The sequence below is a fragment of the Sus scrofa genome, chromosome 14, assembly GCF_054392235.1.
Source record: "Sus scrofa isolate SSC_HxYL_T2T_F1_AM1 chromosome 14, Sscrofa_HxYL_maternal_Yorkshire_Landrace_v2.0, whole genome shotgun sequence".
NCBI lineage: Eukaryota > Metazoa > Chordata > Mammalia > Artiodactyla > Suidae > Sus > Sus scrofa.
This window is the reverse complement of record NC_139396.1, coordinates 49,249,703-49,271,508: the sequence shown is the minus strand read 5'-3', so window position 1 is coordinate 49,271,508 and position 21,806 is coordinate 49,249,703. Positions and strand designations below refer to the sequence as shown.

The 21,806-nt window shown below is 44.8% G+C and overlaps 2 protein-coding genes across 10 annotated transcripts in view; one reads left to right on the top strand and one right to left on the bottom strand.

Annotated features, from left to right (window-relative positions):
• The window catches only part of DHX37 (DEAH-box helicase 37), a 978,033-nt gene that overhangs the window by 194,314 nt on the left and 761,913 nt on the right, over positions 1 to 21,806 (bottom strand). The window lies entirely within an intron of this gene.
• Positions 1 to 21,806, top strand: part of TMEM132B (transmembrane protein 132B) — a 393,866-nt gene that overhangs the window by 28,395 nt on the left and 343,665 nt on the right. Inside the window, exon 2 of one of the 9 annotated variants that reach the window (XM_084996155.1) lies at positions 10,372 to 10,543. The exons of the other annotated variants lie outside the window; for them this stretch is intronic. The gene's annotated coding sequence lies outside the window, so the exon portion shown is untranslated. The remainder of the gene's footprint in view (positions 1 to 10,371; positions 10,544 to 21,806) is intronic. 9 annotated transcript variants of the gene reach the window in all.

Sequence of the window (21,806 nt, the reverse complement as noted above, 5' to 3'; positions counted from 1 at the left end):
ACTAATATCCGTGAGGATGAGGGTTCAATCCCTGGCCTCATTCTGACAGTTAAGAATCTGGCATTGCCATAAGTTGTGGTGTAGGTCGCAGATGTGGCTTGGATCCCAAATTGCTGTGGCTGTGGTGTAGGCCTGCAGCTGCAGCTGTGATTCGACCCCTAGCCTGGGAACTTCCATACTGAACCAATATGGGACCGCACACCTGGGTGTGGCCCTAAAAAAAAAAAAGACCAATAAAAGAAAAATAAATCTCTTTATTCGGAGTTCCTGTCATGGCTCAGTGGTTAACGAGTCCAACTGGGAACCATGAGGTTGCGGGTTCGATCCTTGGCTTTGCTCAGTGTGCTAAGGATCCGGCATTGCCGTGAGCTGTGGTGTAGGTTGCAGACGTGGCTTGGATCCCGAGTTGCTGTGTCTGTGGCATAGGCTGGCAGCTATAGCTCCGATTGGACCCCTAGCCTGGGAACCTCCATATGCCGTGGGAGCGGCCCCAGAAAAGGCAAAGGCAAAAAAAAAAAAAAAAAAAGAAAAAGAAGTCTCTCCATTCAGACCAGCCTGGAAGGCGAATTCTCTTTCCTGCCAGGACCCTTATGAACATTTGCCAGCGTGTTAGTTTCCTGTTGCTGCTATAACAAGTTTGCACAAATGTGGTGGCTTAGAACGACTCATTTATTTATTATTTGTATTTACATTTCCTTTTTTTGGCTGCACCTGAAGCATATGGAAATTCCCCGGGCCAGAGATTGAATCTGAACCTCATCTGCCACCTACGCCGCAGTCGTGTCAACACTGGACCCTTAACCCACTGTGCCGGGCTAGGGATCCGGCTGGGGATTGAACTGGCAACACCACAGAGACAAGCGGGATCATTAACCCACTGTGCCACAGGTTTACTCTCTTACAGTTCTGGAGGTCGGAAGTCCAAAATGGGTCACTCTGGGCTAAGGTCAAGGGGTGGGCAGTGCCGCCTTCCCTCCGGGGGCTCTAGGGAGATTCCCCAGGGGGGTTCCCCTGCTTCCTGGCCCTTTCTCTCTTCTAGCAATGCCTGCCTCCCATGGCTCCGGGCTCTTTTCTTCATCTGCGAAGTCAGTCCTGGAGTATATTGTTTTTTCTCCGACCTCTGCGTCCATCCTCTTTTCTCCTCTCTCTGACCCTGACACTCCTGCCTCCCTCTTAAAAGGACCCTTGAGTTCACATTGGGCCACCTGCACAATGCAGGATAGTCTCGCCATCTCAAGATCCTAAACTTCATTGCAGCTGCAGAGTCTCTTTTGCCCACTCAGGTCACATCCACAGGTGGTGCTGGGGATCAGGATGTGCATATCTCTGGGGAGAGGCCATTATTTTGCCTCCCACAGCTACCTTTGTCTCTTCTTTTTTTGGCTGAGCCAAAAAAAGAAGTTCCCAGGCCAGGGCTAGAACCTGCATCACAACAGTAATCTGAGCCACTTGACAGCACCAAGTCTTTAACCCCTAGGCCACCATGAAACTCCTGTTGGTTTCTTCTTGAAAACCTCTCTTTGACCTCTGACCTCTTTGACCTCGGACCTTGGGCTTCCCTGGCTGCCTTGATGCCATCTGCTTGCTGTCTTAGTTTGTTCGGGCTGCCATAACAAGGTACCACAGATGGGAGGTTTAAACTGCAGGCATTTATTTTCTCAGAGTTCCTGAGGCTGGAAGTCTGAGATCAAGATTTGGTTTGTGGTGAGAACTCTCTTCCTGGCTTGCAGATGGCCACCCTCCCTCTGTTTCTCACGGAAAGGGAGGGAGAGAGAGAGACAGCAGGTGAGTAAGAGAGCTCTCGGGTTCTTATAAGGACACCAGCCCTCTTGTGTCTGGTCCCCACTCTTATGACCCCCATTGAACCTTAATTCCTCCCATAAGGCTCTATTTTCCTTTTTTTTTTTTTTTTTTTTTTTTGTCTTTTTGCTATTTCTTGGGCCGCTCCCGCGGCATATGGAGGTTCCCAGGCTAGGGGTTGAATCGGAGCTGTAGCCACTGGTCTACGCCAGAGCCACAGCAACATGGGATCGGAGCCGCGTCTGCAACCTACGCCACAGCTCACGGCAACGCCGGATCGTTAACCCACTGAGCAAGGGCAGGGACCGAACCCGCAACCTCATGGTTCCCAGTCGGACTCGTTAACCACTGCGCCACGAGGGGAACTCCAAGGCTCTATTTTCAAATACGATCACATTGGGGACTGGTGCTTCAACATGAATTGGGGGGGGGGCACACAGAATTCAGTTTTTAACACGTCCCTCCCAAGGTTCCTTCTCTAACTCCCAGCTTCAGAGGCCCTCTCTGTGTCTCTGTGGAGCCGAGGATCCCTTTTCAGTCTTGCATCACCTCTGAAATTACTCTCTTATCACAGCCGGCTTCTTTGTGCTCTGTGAGTGTGGGCAAATTGACAGGATGTTAAAGGATGTTCCAGAAAAGGTCACTGATAACAGGCCTTTGATTAGTTCCTGAGAAAAGGAGTCGGTGATTCCTTTCCTGGGCTGGAAAGGGGGTGCGGTCCGAGGCTGTACGGAAGGGGCTTGACTGGGTGGGCTCTGGGCTGTGAGGTTGCGGGAAGCATCACGCCTCTTTCATCACCAGAGCTGGCTCTGTGTGGAGGATGCCGTGGCCGCTGGCTGTGATTTTGGCGTTTTGCAAGCTGGAGCCATCGGCCCCCTGAGCGCTAGGCTGTGCAGATGCCTTCCATGTACGCTCTGGTTTGTAATTAAAACGCGACTTGCCACTCTGATTAGATGGAGCGGTTGAGTTCATCTGGAAGAGTTTTTCATCCGCATTGTGTAATTAACAACATATGATGCTTGTATTAGCTCAATTAAAAGTTATGGTGATTAATACGGGTATCAAGGCAGAACCATAAATCAACAGATTCCGGGCACTTGGAGTTCATGGGTTGGAAGGCACAGAGCCAAGCACAGCCCGGCCTGGGGGAGCATGACTTCGATGAGGCCTGGAAGGGCACTGTGTGGGGAATAAGCAGAGGCTGGAGTCTGGTACCCAGCTGGGTTGCCACTGACATCTCTGCATCTCAGCTTCCCCAGCTTGAAAACAAGGGTACCAACGTTTACCTCTCAGATTGATCTGAGTTTGAGAGCCTGGGACGTGTTTTTTCCAGCATTTTTTGCCTTTCTTTACCCTTGATTCTGAAAGGTGCTGCCAGACATTATCTATCAAAATTAAAAACCGTCCCCACCTTTGACCCAGCCATCCCAGGCTGAGATATTTGTCATTCAGATACATTTCCACATGTGCAGAATGTGGAAATTGTGCTAACAGTGACTGCAGTGATTGTTTGTAATAGGAAAGACTTGGGACGAGGCTAAACTGATTAAATAAATTATGATGTATAAGCAAGGAAACTTTTTGCAGCTGTTAAAAAAAAGAATGAGGCAGGTCCATTTATAGTGATACAGAACTGACTCTTGGTGCTGTTAGTGGATTAAGCAGGATGAAGAACTGTGTCTGTGTGTATGTGTGTGTGTACACAAAAGAAAATACAAATATAAATGTTTGCAAATGTTGATTCCAGTGAAATTGGCAGCTCCTCCTGGGAGGGAAAAGGGTTGTTGGACAGGCTGGAAGGTGACTTAATTCTTACTAGGTAGTCATGTGTACCTTTTCGACATTCTGTCATTGTATATTTATTATTTATTAAAAAAAATTTGGGGGCCTTTTTTAGGGCTGCACTTGTAGCATATGGAAGCTCCCAGGCTAGGGGTTGAATCTGAGCTGCAGCTGCTGGCCTTCACCACAGCTCACAGCAATGCCAGATACTTTAACCCACTGAGCGAGGCCAGGGATTGAACCTGCATCCTCATGGATACTAGTGGGGTTTGTCACTGCTGAACCATGATGGGAACTCCTATTTAAATTAAAAAAAATTTTTGGCTGCGCCCACAGCATGCAAAATTTCCTGGGCCAGGGATCTAACCCACACCACAGAGATGACTTGAGCCACAGCAGTGACAACGCTGGATCCTTTAACTGCTAGGCCACCAGGGGACTCCTAGTTTAAAAATATTTTAAAAGAAAAAGGAGTTCCCGTCGTGGCTCGGTGGTTAACGAATCCGACTAGGAACCATGAGGTTGCGGGTTCAATCCCTGGCCTTGCTCAGTGGGTTAAGGATCCAGTGTTGCTGTGAGCTGTGGTGTAGGTCACAGACGTGGTTTGGATCCAGTGTTGCTATGGCTCTGGCGTAGGCTGGCAGCTACAGCTCCGATTGGACCCCTAGCCTGGGAACCTCCATATGCTGTGGGTGCAGCCCTAGAAAAGACAAAAAAAAAAAAAAAAAAAAAAAGAAAAATTAAAAAGGCAACCACCCAACCGAGCTCCCCCGCTCCTCACGAAAGTGAGATAAAAGAGCCTAGTCTAGTACTTTGCACAAATTTTCTTGTTTAGTCCCTGTAAAGAGAGCTTTCAGAGCGATGTTTCTTTGCAGTGGAATCATAACGTTTTGTATGTGGCTTCTGGATTTTTAGTACAGAAGTGAAATCTAAAAATCTCACACGCCCACACCATGGCATTCTAGGGTGGGAGAGAAAAAAACCTTTGCCTTGACCGGATTCCTCCTTGTTGGCTGTGACCCAGATTTGGGTGTGGACCAAGATTGTGACTACAGAAATGTCATCATGTGATGGGAGCCTTTCCCATCAGCCCCTCCGGATGGGCTGCCAAGGACCCCACAATGAAGCTTGATGGCCCCATATGTTCCCTAATCTATTAGAGAGATGCTTAGGTTGGGTAGGAAAAAAGAGAAGCATATAATTCTTTAAAAAAATTTAAAAAAAAATTGAAGTACAGTTGATTTACAGTGTTCTGTTAATTTCTGCTGTACAGCAAAGCGATTCAGCTATGTGTACACACACACACACACGCACGCGCACGCACGCACGCACGCACGCAATGGGAACTCCCTACAGTCTTTGCTTTCTGACATATTACATAGAGGTGCTCGTTTCTCGTGTATCTTTCTAGAGTTTCTTAGTGTGCATCCAAGAATTTACCAATATGTTTTATTTTTTTAACTTTTCTTATGGGAAGAGTGGGATACTTTTGCACTGCTCTGCGGTATGCTTAGCAATACATCTTGGTACATGGAGGTTATCTTACATCAAGGTTTGAAAGGGGCCACGCCTTCCTTCCTCCAAGCAACTTTTTCTGAAACTGAGACCACTCTTGCCCTAACCTGCGACTGTGTGAGAACCAGGTGGGGGCGGGGGGTGGTGGGATGCAGCTGGACGGCCTCACGGCCTGGAGAGCCCTGAGGAAGTCTATGGGGTCTTGTTTGGCTGCATACCTTTAATAAGCCTTACAAGATGACGCTGTTTCATGGAGGCCCAGCTAGTGCTTAAACAAGTGCAGATTAAATCCCTGTGTATTCAGTATCGATTTTGATCTGGGCGTCCTGCCAGTCTTGGAGGAAGCCAAGATAGTGATGCAGGCCCTCCTCTCTCAGCATCCCCAAGAGGTCTGGGTGACAGTGCTGACCGGGCTTGTGTTTTCTGACAGTGGGCGGGGGCCCCACCGGGCCCCTGGCTTTGATGTTTTCTTGGCCAGGCAGGCAATCAGCAGGTCCCAGAGGCTGTAGTTGCCTCCTCATGGGTCTTCCTGTTTTTTTTTTTTTCCCTCTTATTCTTCTGTTTCTGTTTTTCTTTTTTCTTTTGGCTTTTTAAGGCTGCACCCATGGCCTATGGATGTTTCCAGGCTAGGGGTCAAATTGGAGCTGTAGCTGCCGGCCTACACCACAGCCACAGCAATGCCAGATCTGAGCCGAGTCTGTGACCTGCACCGAAGCTCACGGCAATGCCAGATCCTTAACCCACTGAGCGAGGCCAGGGATCAAACCTGCATCCTCATGGATACTAGTTGGATCCATTACTTCTGAGCCACGATGGGAATTCCCTGTGTCTGTTTTTCAGATCATAGCCAGAATAAGCCTTTTAAGATAGTCATGTCCCTCCTTTGCTTCAAGCTCTCCCAGCTCAGTCAGTGTTTTTAGATAAAAAGCCAAAGTCCTGAGCACGGCTCACAAGTTCCTTCCCCATACTTGTTCCTTCCCAGCCACTGGCCTCGTTACCAGCTCTAAGAGTCCAAGCACACACTGACCCCAGGGCGTTTGCATGCACCGTTCCACCCATCTGGAGTTCTCTTCCCTGGTATTTGCATGGCTCACTTGCTCAGTTCAACATTTTTTAGTCACATGCCAGCATATCAAAGGGGCATTTTTTTGACTATCCTGCCTACAATGGCACCCAACACTCTTCCTCCTTTTCCTTGCTCTTTTTTTCCTCAGCATTTGTAGTTGCCTGACATGGAATATAATGATCAGCTTATCTGTGTTTTGCACTAGAATGGCAGTTTCATGAGAGCAGTGACCTCCTTTGTCTAGTTCTTGGATGTACTCCCCCTCCCCAGACCCAGAACAGTGTCTGGCACATAGTAGGTGCTCATTAAATATTAGTTGGAGGCATGTTTAATGAGCACGCACTTTGTCGTGTACTTGGCACGTGGGGATTTAGTGAGACTAAGACAGGGCTTTTCTCTTCAAGAAACTTAATGTCTAGTTTGAGAGATGAATGGGGTCCTTTTATCTGTTGGGTTTTATAGGCACTGTCTCTCAGGCTCCTGACGATATCTGGGATTAGACCTCAGGAAAGCTGGAAAAAAAATTTACAGAATAGTTCCAATAATCAAGTGTGTATTTAAATCTTATGCTTGGTATACATACACTTTGTAATGATGTCCTCATTCATTTCCTTTTTTTTTTTCTTTCTTTCTTTTTCTTGCTTTTTTTTTTTTTTTTGGTTGCACCCATGGCATATGGAGGTTTTTTTTGTCTTTTTTAGGGTTGCACCCATGGCATATGGAGGTTCCCAGGCTAGGGGTCCAATTAGAGCTACAGTTGCCGGCCTACGCCACAGCCACAGCAGCGCCAGATCTGAGCCACGTCTGCGACCTATGCCACAGCTCACGGCAACGCCAGATTCTCAATCTGCTGAGCAAGGCCAGGGATCGAACCCTCAACCTCATGGTTCCTAGTCGGATTCGTTTCCACTGCGCCATGATGGGAACTCCCCTCATTCATTTTCTTAAATTTATGTTTTTAATTGAAGGATAATTGATTTGCATTGTTGGGCTAATTTCTTTTGTACAGAAAAGTGGCTTAGTTATACATATACACATTCTTTTAAAAAATTATTCCTTTCCATCATGTTTTATCACAGGAGATTGGCTATAGTCCCCTGTTCTATGCGGTAGGACCTTGTTTTCTCTCCATTCTAAATGTAATAGTTTGCATCTACTAACCCTAAACTCCCAGTCCATCCCTATCCCTCTCTCCTCCCCCTGGCAACCACAAGTCTGTTCTGCTAGTCTATAAGTCTGTTTCTGTTTTGTAGACAGGTACATTTGTGTCATATTTTAGATTCCAGATATAAATGATATCACATAGTACTTGGCCTTCTTTTCCTGACTTACTTCACTTAGTATGAGAATCTCTAGCTGCATCCATGTTGCTGCAAATGGCATTATTTTGTTCTTTTTTATGGCTGAGTAGTATTCCATTGTGTCTATGTACCACATCTTCTTAATCCATTCTTCTGTCATTGGACATTTAGGTTGTTTCCATGTCTTGTCTGCCCTCATTAGTTTTAATAAATTGGTGGACATTAAAGTTGTTTCTAACTTTTTGCTATTTTGTACACAGAGTTAGAGATAATTGGAAATAAATGAGAAGAAAAAAACAAAAAACTTGAGGCCCCCAAAAATTATTAGTTCCAAAATATGTAAATATGTAAAGAAAATGGCAACACCAAGACTAGTATTCAAACAGCCATAAAACATAAAGTTGACCAATTGATCAATCAACCTTTTAATCTGCCTCACTTCTTATAAAATGGTTTTATATAACTTGGGTTGCAGGAGCATTTCAATATGTTCAGTACAGTAGAAGCCTTGAAAAGGAAGAAGCCTGGAAGGGCCTTAAAACTGCCTGGGAGATAACTGGCCTGCCTGAAATAAAGTGATTTAAGAGAATGTAATTAACCCCTGCGGGACAGAGAAGAAGGGAGGGCCACGGGCAGTTTTGGGAAGGCCTCCTGGAGGAGGCATGACTTGAGTTGGGACTTAAAGTTGTGGTAGAATTTAGGTAACTTGTAGGAGGGGGAGACTGGAAGGAGGAGTAAGTTTCCTAGACCAGTGTCTGGACCAGTCCAGTGAGCTCAGGACAATGGCGCCCCCTGGTGGAGGGGTTTCACTGCCAAGGGCTGCCACTCAGACCTAGGGGCCCCTGCAGTCTTTTGACGTGACTGCAGCTGCCTTGGTGTGGACCCTTGTACAATCTTCCCTCTGAACATCTGCATGAGAAAAATTGGATGGCTGCCCAGGTCTCCTGCTGCTGTTCTGTAATTAGGCACATGCTATTGCAGAAGAAGGGGAGAAAACAACCCCACCTAACCTTTACTGGGATGGGGGGAGAAGGAAGCAATGGGTATTTGTGGTTCCAAGGGCAACATATGTCTGTGTCCCATTTGGCATTATAGGTAGAGCTGCGTGTTTTGTTGTTGCTTATTTATCCCTGCTCTCCTCCTTCATGGACTCAGGGCGGTATACAGAAATGAATCAGTGTACTATGATTAAAATAACTGGGGGGCAAAAGGAAAATACAAGAGAGTTGAATAATTAGGATAATGGTGGGGTGGGTCCACAACAAAAGACTGAGTGTAAATTTGGCCTGGGCATCCTGGCAGCCAGAGAGACTAAGGAAATTTTTGCAGGAACCAGGCTTTCCATAAACACAGGGACCCAATATAGCAAAGTGGATTCCTCCCCCTGGGAGGGCGAACAATGAATGTCAATTCATTATTGGCATTATTGCAGTTATGAGGTTGCCTGGGGATTCAAAAATGTCATAACATGAAGTACTTTCCAAAGAACCATTTATTTATTTATTTATTTATTTATTTTCGGGGGTCTTTTTTAGGGCCACACTCTAAAAAGGAATGAGGAATCGAACCCTTGTCCTAATGGATACTAGTTGGGTTCGTTACCATTGAGCCACAACAGGAACTCCATGAACTGACCATTTATAAATTTAGCTTCCGGGTGTTTCCATTGTGGCTTAGCAGATTAAGAACTGGGTGTTGTTTTTGTGAGGATGTGGGTTTGATCCCTGGCCTCAATCCATGGGTTAAAGATCCAGGGTCGCTGCAAACTGCAGCGTAGGTCACAGATGTGGCTTGGATCCTGAGTTAATGTGGCTGTGTTGTCAGACGGCCACTGCAGCTACAATTTGACCCCTAGCCTGGGAACTTCCATATACTGCAGGTGCGGTCCCAAAAAGGAAGAAAAGTTAAGTTTCAAGACATCATCCTTCTAGGGCAGGGTTTCTCAGCCTGGGCACTGTTGACATTTTGGGCTGGATGATTCTTTGTTGTGGGGTCTGTTCTGTGCATTGTAGGATGGTTAGCAGCATCCCTGGCCTTGCCCCACTAGAGGCCAATAGCAGCCCCAAAATGTCTCCAGACATTGTCAGATGTCCCACGGGAGGCAAAACTGTCCCCACTTGAGAACTACTGCTCTATGGTGAAGGGCGATGTTTACCCCCACCCATCCCCTAATGTCCATATCTTTGCTGAAGGATTGGGCAGGAACTGTAGACTCAATAAATTATAATGAACTGTGAATTCAGTGCCAATCATAAAGTGAAATTGCAAGTCTAAGAAAATGTTGGATTTCAGGAAGTCGATGAAAGTGATCCTGGCAAATTGCCGGAACCACAGCAAAACCATGGACCAATGAGGAACTCTCACAGTTAGAGCAGTTAGTGCGTGAAGAAAAGAATATCGACCAAACTTCTCATTTAATTGATGCTTCCAAAATAGAAGGATTTGAATATCAAAGCATTAAGAGATGACCTTGGGGGAAATTGATGATGCCCTGAAATATTTCAGCAAAACCATGCATCTTTAACATTGGGTTACAGAAGTCAAGTGAGAAGGGGAGGACATCACATCCTGCTCTTAAAGATTTTGTTGGATGAATTAGATGATTACTTTCAATGTTTCATTCATCTTTAGTCTAAGGACTGGCCTATAGCTGCATTTATAATTTACATTTTGTAAAACATAAGAAAACAGTCTTATTTGCAAAATTCTTATTTCATTTTTTTAAAGTCCTAGTCATGCCCTTTGATGGTAAAGTTCACATAATATAAAATTAACCATATATTTTATTTTATTCTATTATTTTATTTAAAAATTTTTTCTTTTTTTATGCATTTTTCTTCTTAACTCTGCTTTATTATTATTATTATTATTATTATTATTATTATTTTGTCTTTTTGCCTTTTCTAGGGCTGCTCCTGCGGCCCTGTAGCCGCAGACCTCCACCAGAGCCACAGCAACTCGGGATCTGAGCCGCGTCTGCGAGCTACACCACAGTTCATGGCAACGCTGGATCCTTAACCCACTGAGCAAGGCCAGGGATTGAACCTGCAACCTCATGGTTCCTAGTCAGATTCATTAGGTAACTCCAAATTTTTTTCTTTTTGTGGCTGCACCTGGGGCATATGGAAGTTCCCAGGCTAGGTGTTGAATTGGAGCTGCAGCTGCAGGCCTATGCCACAGCCACAGCAAATTGGGATCCTAGCCTTGTCTGTGACCTACTCTGTAGCTTGTGGCAACTCAGGATCCTTAACCCACTGACCGAGGCCAGGGATTGAACCTGAATCCTCATTGAGACTATGTCAGGTTCTTAACCTGCTGAGCCAAAATGGGAACTCCAAAATTTACCATGAACATACTTTAAAAAAATTGTTTTAAATTTTTTTTTGCCTCATCCAAAGCATACAGAAGTTCCTGGGCAAGGGATCAAACTTGAGCCACAGCAGTGACAATGTGGGGTCCTCAACCTTTAGACCACCAGGGAACTCCTAAACCACTTAAAGTGTACAATTCAGTGGCATTTAGTGCACTTAGAATGTTGTTACCACCATTACCTCTATCTAGCTCCAGAACATTTTCATCACTTCACAATAAATCCATATCCATTAATAGTCACTCCCCATTTCCCCTCCCCCCAGCCCCTGGCAACCACTAATCTACTTTCTGTCTCTGGATTTGCCTATTCTGAACATTTTATGTAGTTGGAATGATATGATATGTGGTCTTTTGTGTCTGGCTTCTTTCAGTTGGTATAATGTCTTTAAAAGGCTTTGTCCATGTTATAGCCTGTGTTAGTACTTCGTTTCTTTTTATGGTTGAATAATATTCTATTTTATGGGTTTAGCACAATTTGTTTATCCATTCCTCCATTGATGGGCATTTGGGTTGCTTCCACTTTTTCACTGATGTGATTAATGCTGCTATGAAGATTTGTATGCAAGGTTTTGTTCGAACACCTATTTTCATTTCTCTTGGATAGATACCTAGGAGTAAATCCCTGGGTCATATGGTAATTTTATGTTAATCATGCTCTATGCCAGTTCTAAGTTAATTATGATATGGTAAATTTATGGTAATTCCAACTCACACTTTTTTTTAGATTAAAAAAAATTTAAAGTATATTTATTTACAATGTTGTGCCAGTTTCTTCTGTATAGCAAAGTGACCCAGTCACATTATTCTTTTTCTCACATTATCTTCCATCATGGTCTATCACAAGAATTGGATATAGTTCCCTATGCTATACAGAGGACCTCATTGCTTATCCATTCTAAATGTAATAGTTTGTATCTACTAACCCCAAACTCCCAGTCCACACCACTTCTTCCTCCTCTGATGTTTTTTTTTTCAATTGTGAAATTTCTGCTTTTAGCCTGCTATAAGTCCAAAAATCCTATTTTACCACGTAATGGACATTTGGGCTGTTTCCAGTCTTTGCCCTCTATGAAAAAAATGTAGCGTGAGCGTCTTGTCTATACATCTTTGTATGTAAGTTCAAATATACTTGTTTGATATTTATTTATTTATTTATTGCTTTTTAGGGCTGCTCCTGCAGCATGTGGGGGTTCCCAGGCTAGGGGTCTAATCGGAGCTATAGCTGCTGGCCTACGCCACAGCCACAGCAACAGCAACGCCAGAGCCAAGCTGCGCCTACAACCTACACCACAGCTCATTAACCCACTGAGCGAGGCCAGGGGTTGAACCCGAAACCTTATGGTTCCTAGTTGGATTCATTTCTTATGCGCCAAGACGGGAACTCCATTTGATTTTTATTTTAATGCAGCAGGAACAACTTCCTATCAATTTCATACTTGCTACCAGCTATGGTGTCAAAGTGGCATGTGACTAGGGTCCCCCAGAGATGCGTCTCATCAAATTAAGGGGCCTGAGCCTGGGAGTTAGCACTCTGGCTTCCAGACTCAGCACCTCCTTGGACTTGACCTCTTCAGCTTTAAAGATTGATAATAATAACATCAGCTTTAAAGATTGATAATAATAATAGCTGACGTTTCTTGAGTACTTGCCCTGTGCCAGGCACTGTTTTAAGCTCTTTATACATATTGATACATTTAATCCTTGCCACAACCTTCTGCAAAAGGTACTGCTGTCTGTCCCATTTTGCAGATGAGAAAAACTGAGGCACAGAAAAGATCAGCTAATTGCTCAAGATTACATAGTTAATACATGTACTCAGCCTACCTGGCAGGGTCATTGGGAGGGTCCAGTAGGAAGGCTCTATGGGTGTGGTGGAAAGTGGGTAGCCTTAGAATCAGGTCTGCCCTTCCCTGAGCCGCAGTTTTCTCATCTGTAAAGTGGAAATAAGATTTACCTATCAGGATTGATTGGATTGGTCATCCCTCCATTTATTCATTCAGCCAGCACTATGCCCGCACTGGAGGGTGATGGAGAATTGTTATGCAAGGTCCCGGCTCTCACGGAGCCCATAGTCTGGAGGGAAGATTCTCTAGGATTAAAGTGAATGCACCCAGTGCTTGGTAAGCCCTTGGGGACTGGTAGTTATAATAATGGATAATCACATGCATTGTGAACTGTTAAGTTCTGTACCTGTGTTGGGAATGTTATTGAAAATTCTGTTGTCTCTTAGAGTGGTGGTTGCATGGAGCAGTGATGAGAAAGTTATTGGGGACACCCATGTTCCTTGGGACCTAAGTGAGTTACGTTTATTGAGCGCTGATTTTTGTGTCTGATATGGAAGTACTTTCTATGTGTAAATTGAAGGACAGAGAGTACCTCACTCAAGACCACACAGCTCAGCAGGTTAGGGCCCAATGTTGTCTCTGTGAGGACAAGAGTTCGATCCCTGGCCTTGCTCAGTGGGTTAAGGATCCGATGTTGGATTTGACCCCTTGCCTGAGAACTTCCATATGCTACAGGTGTGGCCATAAAAGGAAAGAAAAAAGTTACACAAGTACTAAGTGGTGGAGCTGGGGTTCAGACTCAATCTGGCTCTAGAGCCCGTGATTTTATTTTATTTTTTTAAAAATTTTATTGGTCTATAGTTGAATCACAATATTGTATTAATTTCAGTTATATAGCAAAGTGAACCAGTTATTCATGTACATATATCCATTCTTTATTCCCTATATAGGATTATAATATTAATAATAATAACCTGTATGGTTATTACAGATTATTGAGATTTACCTTGCTATACAGTAGGTCCTTGATAATTATCTATTTTATATACAATAGTATGTATATTTAATTCCCATCCTCTTAATTGATCTCCCCCCAACCATGGTTTCCCCTATGGTAACCAGAAGTTTGATTTCAAAATTTTTGAGTTTGTTTTTGTTTTATAAATAAGTTCTGTTGTATCATTTTTATTGGATTTCACATATAAGTGATATCATATGATATTTGTCTTTCTTTGCTCTGATTTAGTGTGATAATTAGAGCCTGAGATTTTAATCACTTTGCTCTGTGGGGCTCCAGTCTGGAGTCCTGGGGTAGGGTAGGGGTGCCTGCCATGCCACAGGGGCAGACTCCCTCCAGGTCAGGAGGGGTGGTGTTATGGATGCTGTGGGACCAACTTGGGAAACTGGTCTCCACCTGATCCTGGGGCTGCCCCTCTCACAGGATCATGTAGAATCAGCAGCTCAGAGGTCAAGGGAAATTTGGCAAGTCTAGAGTGTTCTCACTGTGGCACAGCAAAAACGAATCAGTATCCATGAGGATGCAGGTCCAATCCCTGGCTTGGGGGGTCAGGGATGGGGCGTTGCTGTGAGCCGTGGTGTAGGTTGCAGACAAGGCTCTGATCCTGCGTTGTGTGGCTGTGGTGCAGGCCAGCAGCTGTGGCTCTGATTCAACCCCTAGCTTCGGAACTTCCATATGCTGCTGGTGTGGTCCTAAAAAGACAAAAAAAAAAAAAAAAAAAAAAAAAGGCAAGTCTAAGAAATGCTCTTGGTCCCTGCCCTCACCATGTTGGTCCAACATCCCACCCTTGATGCCTGTGGGTTTGCTCTGGGCATCAGAGCCATTCTGCTTGAGTGCAAGACTGGTCAAAGAGACAGAAAGTTATGAGATCCAGGAGTCTGGCTCCTTGGGGATGGGATAACTCCAACTTTTTCTTGCACTGTGTCCCAGGGCTGCCCAGCAGGGTGGAGCCCAGTTGGCCATAGTGCTCTGTGCTGTTTCAAGAGTGTTCTGTTCTAGTTTGATAACATTGCCTCTCAGCTCTGGCTCACTTCTGACTCCCCACCCAATGTATTCTGAGTCACTCCCACCTGCCCTCTAATTCTTGTCTCAGATTTGCTTCTGGGTTTCCCCAAAGTTGCTGGGATCAGCCCTTTCATCATCTGGAGCCAGTGATGTGAGAAGTCCACCTCCCCCTGCCCTAGGTCTCTGAGCCTCCTGCCACGGACCAGTGAGGCTTGGTTAAGGTTGGACTGGCCAGAATTTGCATGGTCTCTTGTTCCCTGGCCAGCTGCCTTCATTAGCACCTCTGGGGCTCTGGACACCAGAACACATGTGTGTGAACAACTGCAGATGGTTGGCGTGTGAAGAGGGATTTGTCACTGGATCTTGATTAATGGAGAGTTGCAGAGGTTGGCACCTCTGGGGTGGGTAGGCAACAGCAACCTTCTCGGCTGCTGATCCTGAAAAGATTTTGGGGAAAAGTTGAACCTTTTGGGCCTCGATACTCTCTAGACCTTAGCATTTCTGACTTGCTCTTGTGTCCACCACGATTCACTGGAAATCACAGGGAGCAGGGAACTCATACCTTTGCAACAGCGTGAGTGCTCAAGGCTGAACCTTCTCAAGCTCAGAGAGCTCCTTTTTGTGGTTGGAAATCTGTGGAGAGGGGAATAGGTGGTACCTAGGGATGGCTAGAATGTTCTCTACCGCAGACATCACCAGGGTCTACCCACAAGCCCGTCCCCTCTATTCAGCTACAATAATATTCGTTCCCCGAGATGATGGGTCACCGTGAGTCCTGATTGGTCTAAGCCTATGTGTCAGTCAGCTCCTTCTTTGCCAGTGATTGGTGTAGAGATGGCCATGTGACCAGGTTCTAGCCAATGAACTAGAGGAGTAAGTGTGCCTCAGACTCTGAAAAATGCACTTTTTGGTGAGAGAGGTGTATGGGAGGAGAAAATGCTTCTTTGCTACTGGTTCTGGATGCAGTCGCGTGAGGACGTGATGACTAGTTGCGAAGCCACAGTGCACCCGCGAGGGAGAGCTTGCCAGCACGCTGAGGAAGGCAGAGCAAAAAGCTGGAAACACGCCTGGATGCCTAATGAAGCCACCCAGCCTCTGAAGCAGTCCCGCGGCCGCCTACCCCTGGTTTCTCTCCTTAAGTAAATAACACATGTCCTTATGGCTGAAGCCACTTTTGAATTTTCTCTTATTTCAGCCAAATGCGTCGTGATGGAAAGGTCACCATTTTTGAGAAGTCTTTTTTGGGAATTCTTTAATATTTCGGCACTTGATCCAGGACTTTTATATGAATTCTCAGCACTTTGCAAAATCAGAACTTAGATTTTGTTTCTGTGACATAAGAGTGGAATGAATCCTAGCCCCAAAAGTTCTTTGATGTCATTTGGTTCATCCTTCCTCAATTCCTCAGGTTCCTACCTCTTAAAAGACTGTATTGAGGTGTGTATTGGTCAGGAATATTGGGGTTGCCATGAAGAGAAACCCAACTCAAACTGGCTAGATAAATGATCTATTTATTTATCTTATCTGTTTTTCTATCTATTGAAAGAATTTATCGGCTCTACAATGGAAAAAACCAAAGAACAAATTTTCTAGTATGCAGCTTCAGGTACAGCCGTATCCAGGGGCTCCAAGAGTTATCATTGGGAATATCCTTTCCTGCTTCTGGCTTGACTTTTCTCTGTTGGCTATATTCCTGGGCAGGTTTTCCTCAAGAGGTGTCAGACAGCTGATGTTTCCAGATTTGTATGCTCCCATCCTCCTTGTTTTGCAATCCCAGTGGAAAGAGAACTATTCTTTCTCAATAGTGTCACCATTTCTCCCAGAATTTCATCCAAGGGGCCCAGCTAGTGTCCATCCTGGAACCAATCACTCTGCTTAGGAGGATGGAGAATACCAGTTGGCCTGGGTCATGTGCTAGCTGGCATCAGTCTCCTTGAACCCCAGGAGCTAGGAATGGGGAAAGGAGGGGCCTCCTAAGGAAAGCTGGGGGAGATGAACAGAGGAAGGGGACCGGAGCCTAGGCAGGCAAAAACAACAGATGTCTCCTGCACAGTCAAAGGTATTTTGGGAGGAGAGGAGACACTGCAGATTTCCTCTAGTTTCTTTTTTTAATTGCTAGTTGTAGAAACTTTGGTTAAAAAAAAAAATCTTACACGTGAGGCCAACATATAAAGAAGAAGGAAGTGGTGCTTTTCAGCTTTCAGTTTCGGGAAGGGGGTGTGGCAGCTTCTCATCCCTTTGAATCTGTGCTTATTAGAGTGTGATCCCTGGACTTGCAGCTTCAGCATCTGGAAACCTGTTAGACATGCAGGTTCACAGGCCCCTGCCCTGAACCCTGGCAACCAGAAATTCTGCAGATGGGGCTCAGGAGTCTGTTTTTTTTTTTTGTTTGTTTGTGTTTTTCTTCTTCTTTGTTTTGTTTTCTCAGGAATCTGTGTTTTAACAAGCTCTTCAGGTGACTCCAAGTACACGAAAGCTTGAGAACTGCTCAGTAGAGAATATGAAGGTGGAAAGCTCTTTTGGTTTGGTTGTTGGTTGGTGGCCTTTCCACACCACTGTTCTACCCTCTCTCTCTTCCTTTTGTGAGTTGTGTTAGTTTCCTGGGGCCACCACTACAAACCTGATGGCTTTTTTTGTGCGTTTGTCTTTTTAGGGCCACACCTGTGGCATATGGAGGTTCCCAGGCTAGGGGTCCAATCGGAGCTGCATCCACTGGCTTACACCACAGTTATAGCAACTCAGGATCTGAGCCCCGTCTGTGACCTACACAACAGCTCATGGCAGCGCGGGATCCTTAACCCACTGATCGAGGCCAGGGATGGAACTCCAATCCTCATGGATGCTAGTCAGGTTCTTTAACTGCTGAGCCACAATGGGAACTCCCAAACCTGATGGCTTTAAAGTGATAGTTCTTTTTTTATTTTTTTTAAATTTATTTTTATTTTTATTTTTTCGTCTTTTTGCCATTTCTTGGGCCGCTCCCGTGGCATATGGAAGTTCCCAGGCTAGGGGTCTAATCGGAGCCGAAGCCACCAGCCTACACCAGAGCCACAGCAATGCGTGATCCGAGCCGCATCTGCAACCTGCACCACAGCTCACGGCAACGCCGGATCGTCAACCCACTGAGCAAGGGCAGGGACCGAACCCGCAACCTCATGGTTCCTAGTCAGATTCGTTAACCACTGCGCCACGACGGGAACTCCATAAAGTGATAGTTCTTGAGGATAGAAATCTGAAATCAAGGGCGTTGTTTGGGCCATGATCCCTCCAAAGGCTCTAGGAGAGAGTCCTTCCTGACCTCTTGCAACTTTTGGTGGCTCCAGGCATCCTTGACTTGTGGCTGCATCACTTCCATCGCTATCTCTGTTGTCACGGCCGTCTCCCTGTGTGTGTCTCTGTCTTCTCCTCTTATAAAGACATCAGTTATTGGACTCAGGGTCCACCCTAATTCAGTATGACCTCATCTTAACTAATTACATCTGCGAAGACCCTATATCCAAAAAAGGTCTCACTCTGAGGCTCTAGGTGGACATGCATTTAAAAAAAAAAATATGGCCACACTTGTCATATGGAGGGTCCCAGGTCAGGGATTGAATATGAGCAGCAGCTGTGACCTACTCGGCATCTGCAGCAAGGCCAGCTCCTTTAACACACTGTGCTAGGCTGGGGATCAAACCTGTGTCCTGCTGGCAGCAACTCACACCACTGCCGTTGGATTCTTTTTTTTTTTTGCTTTTTAGGGCCTCACCCATGGCATATGGAGGTTTCCAGGCTAGGGGTCTAACTGGAGCTACAGCTGCTGGCCTACGCCACAGCCACAGCAATGCCAGATCCGAGCCGCACCTGCGACCTACACCACAGCTCATGGCAAGGCCGGATCCTTAACCCACTGAGTGAGGCCAGGGATCCAACCTGCAACCTCATGGTTCCTAGTCAGATTTGTTTCCATTGCACCACAACGGGAACTCCTGCCTTTGGATTCTTGACCCATTGTGCCACAATAGGAGCTCCTTGGACGTGTATTTTGGAGAGGAATATTATTCAACCACATGGATTACTCTGTGACCCCAGAGATGTGAAGTTTTAGACCACATCAATCCCTGAGAGTAGAGTAAACAGAGCCTTACTCTAAGTCTGAGCAGGAAACCCTAGGCACATTTTTCTTAATAAAAGCAACATAAATAACCTTGCACATTTACATTGCCCTTGTCCCAGTGGTTTTTTAAAGTATATTTTTTAGTGGTGGAACTTTTTTTTTTTTTTTTAATGGCTGTGCCTGTGGCAAAGGGAAGTTCCTGGGCCAGGGATGGAATCTGAGCTGCAGCTGTGACCTACACTATGGCTGTGGCAACACGAGATCCTTTAACTCACTGCAGCAGGCCAGGGATCAAACCTGTGCCTCTACAGCTACCAGAGCTGCTGCAGTCAGATTTTTAATGCACTGCACCACAGCGGGAACTCCAGTGGTGGAACTCTTTGATCCTGACAAAAAAATACTGTGCAGGAACATAGGCCATAAAGCACGGAAGCTCTGACTCCAGCCAGGTTAGAAGCTCCGCTCACTCTTTGTTTTTGCCCAGACATATTTTTTTAAATTCTAGGATTCCAGCAAACAGAGTTTGAAAGCGATTGCTTATACATTTTTTTCTCAAAACAAGTTAAAAAAAAGAGCAGCCTTATAACTCTCATACCAATCCCTTAAAAATACACATTACTTAAAAATATACATTACTTGGTAAAAACAGTTTAAATAGTACATCAAATTATAAAATGAAGCTTCTTTTGTGTTCCCTACACCCAAACTCAGTCTTTAAAGATACCACCAATCTGTCATTCTAGAAAAGTCTTTCATGTACATACCAGTCTGAGTGTGTTATGTGCGCTTTTTTTCTTTTTTTGCTTTTTAGGGCTGCACCTGTGGCATATGGAGGTTCCCAGGCTAGGCGTTGGATCAGAGATACAGCTGCCGGCCTGTATCACAGCCACAGCAATGCAGGATCCAAGCCGCATCTGCAACCTACAACACAGCCCATGGCAATGCCAGATCCTTAACCCACTGAGCGAGGCCAGGGATTGAACCTGCAACCTCATGGTTCCTAGTAGGATTCGTTTCCTCTGCGCCATGATAGGAACTCATATGCACTTTTTTATTGATGTTAAGGAAGGCTTAGTGCACACACTCTTTGTACTATGATTAAAAAAAAATCATTTATAGGAGCTCCCGTTTGGCTCAGAGGATTAAGGATCCAGTGTTGTCACTACAGTGGTTTGGGTTGCTGCTGTGGTGTGGGTTTGATCCTTGGGCCTAGGAACTTCTACATGTCTCAGATGTGGCCAAAAAAAAAAAAAAAAAAAAAAAAAATCACTTCTATTCTAGAGCTTTCCCCTCAAATGCACAATAGCTCTGCCATATTCTTGTAATAGCTACATAATATCCCACTGTCTGTATATGGTATAGTTTATTTTAAAAACCTTCTTGCCGATGAGTATTTATGTTGTTTCCAGTTTTTTCCCCCATTACACACAATGCTGTTGTGAACGTCTTTGCCTTTCTCTTGCATGACCACTGTCACACAGTTTGCTAGAATTAAGATCAGGTCTTAAGGCCCCCCCCCCTTTTTTTCCGAGCCCACAGCATGTAGAAATTCCTGGGCCAGGGATCCAACCTGTGCCACAACAGTGACAATGCCAGATCCTTAACCACTAGACCACCAGAGAACGCCCTGTCTTAATTATTTTTCGAGCTTCTCCTCTAGAGTACTTCCTATTTGAAGGAGATGGAAATTTGAAAGTGAGGTGGTAGCCCCACATTATAGCCTCATATCACAGGCATGTGATTGAGTTCTTAAATTTTTCTCTTTCAAGAATTTCTTCTTGGAAAAAAAAAATCAACTTCTTGCTTCTCAAAAAAGTTTTATGGAGGTATAGTTGATTTACAATGTTGTGATAATTTCTGCTATACAACTAAGTAATTCAGTTATACATATACACAAATCCATTCTTTTTCAGGTTCTTTTCCCATATAGGTTATCACAGAATTTTTTTTTTTTTTTTTTTTTTTGCTATTTCTTGGGCCGCTCCCACGGCATATGGAGGTTCGCAGGCTAGGGGTTGAATCGGAGCTGCAGCCACCGGCCTATGTCAGAGCCACAGCAATGCGGGATCCGAGCCGTGTCTGCAACCTACACCACAGCTCCCGGCAACGCCAGATCATTAACCCACTGAGCAAGGGCAGGGACCGAACCCGCAACCTCATGGTTCCTAGTCGGATTCGTTAACCACTGCGCCACGACGGGAACTCCTATCACAGAATATTGAGTCGAGTTCCCTGTGCTCTACAGCAGGTCCCCACTGACCATCCATTCCACATGCAATAATGTGCATATGCCAATCCCCAAACCTCAGTCCTTCCCTGCCCCACACCTTTCCCCTCTGGTAACCATAATTTTGTTTTCAAGATCTGTGAGTCTGTTCCTATTTTGTAAATAAGTTCATTTATATAATTTTTTAAAGATTCCACGTATAAGTGGTGTCATATGGTATTTGTCTTTCTCTGATTTACTTCACTTAGTATGATAATCTCTATGTCTATCCATGTTGCTATGAATGGAATTATTTCATTCTTTTTTTATAGCTGAGTAATATTCCATTGTTTATACACACTACATCTTTATCCATTCCTCTGTCAGTGGAAATTTAGGTTGCGTCCATGTCTTGGCTATTGTAAATAGTGCTGCAGTGAACATTAGGGTGTATGTTATCTTTTTGAATTATCAACTTCTTGCTTTTCTAGCTTTTAGCCTACTTCTTTTTTCCAGGCAAATGCTCACAATAGACAACCCCTGGTCATGGAATTTTCCTAATGAATTCCCAGCCAATAAACATCTCCTGATTAGTTGAATTATAATTTGGCTTTAGGAGAAAGTTTTAGGCCCAAATATAGAATTGACACCTGCTTGCCAAGACAGGCAGGGATTGCTGTAAATATTGGGACAGGGTTAAATGTGCAAAGTCACATTATGCATTTTTTCCCCTTCTCATAAATATATAAATAGCTCCCATGTTTTTCCTCAGGACCCAAGCCTGACTTCTTTGGGCAATTAATTAATTGAGGTGTTCAGTGAATTGTTTTGTTGTTCTTTTCTGTTTTTAGATCTGGCAAA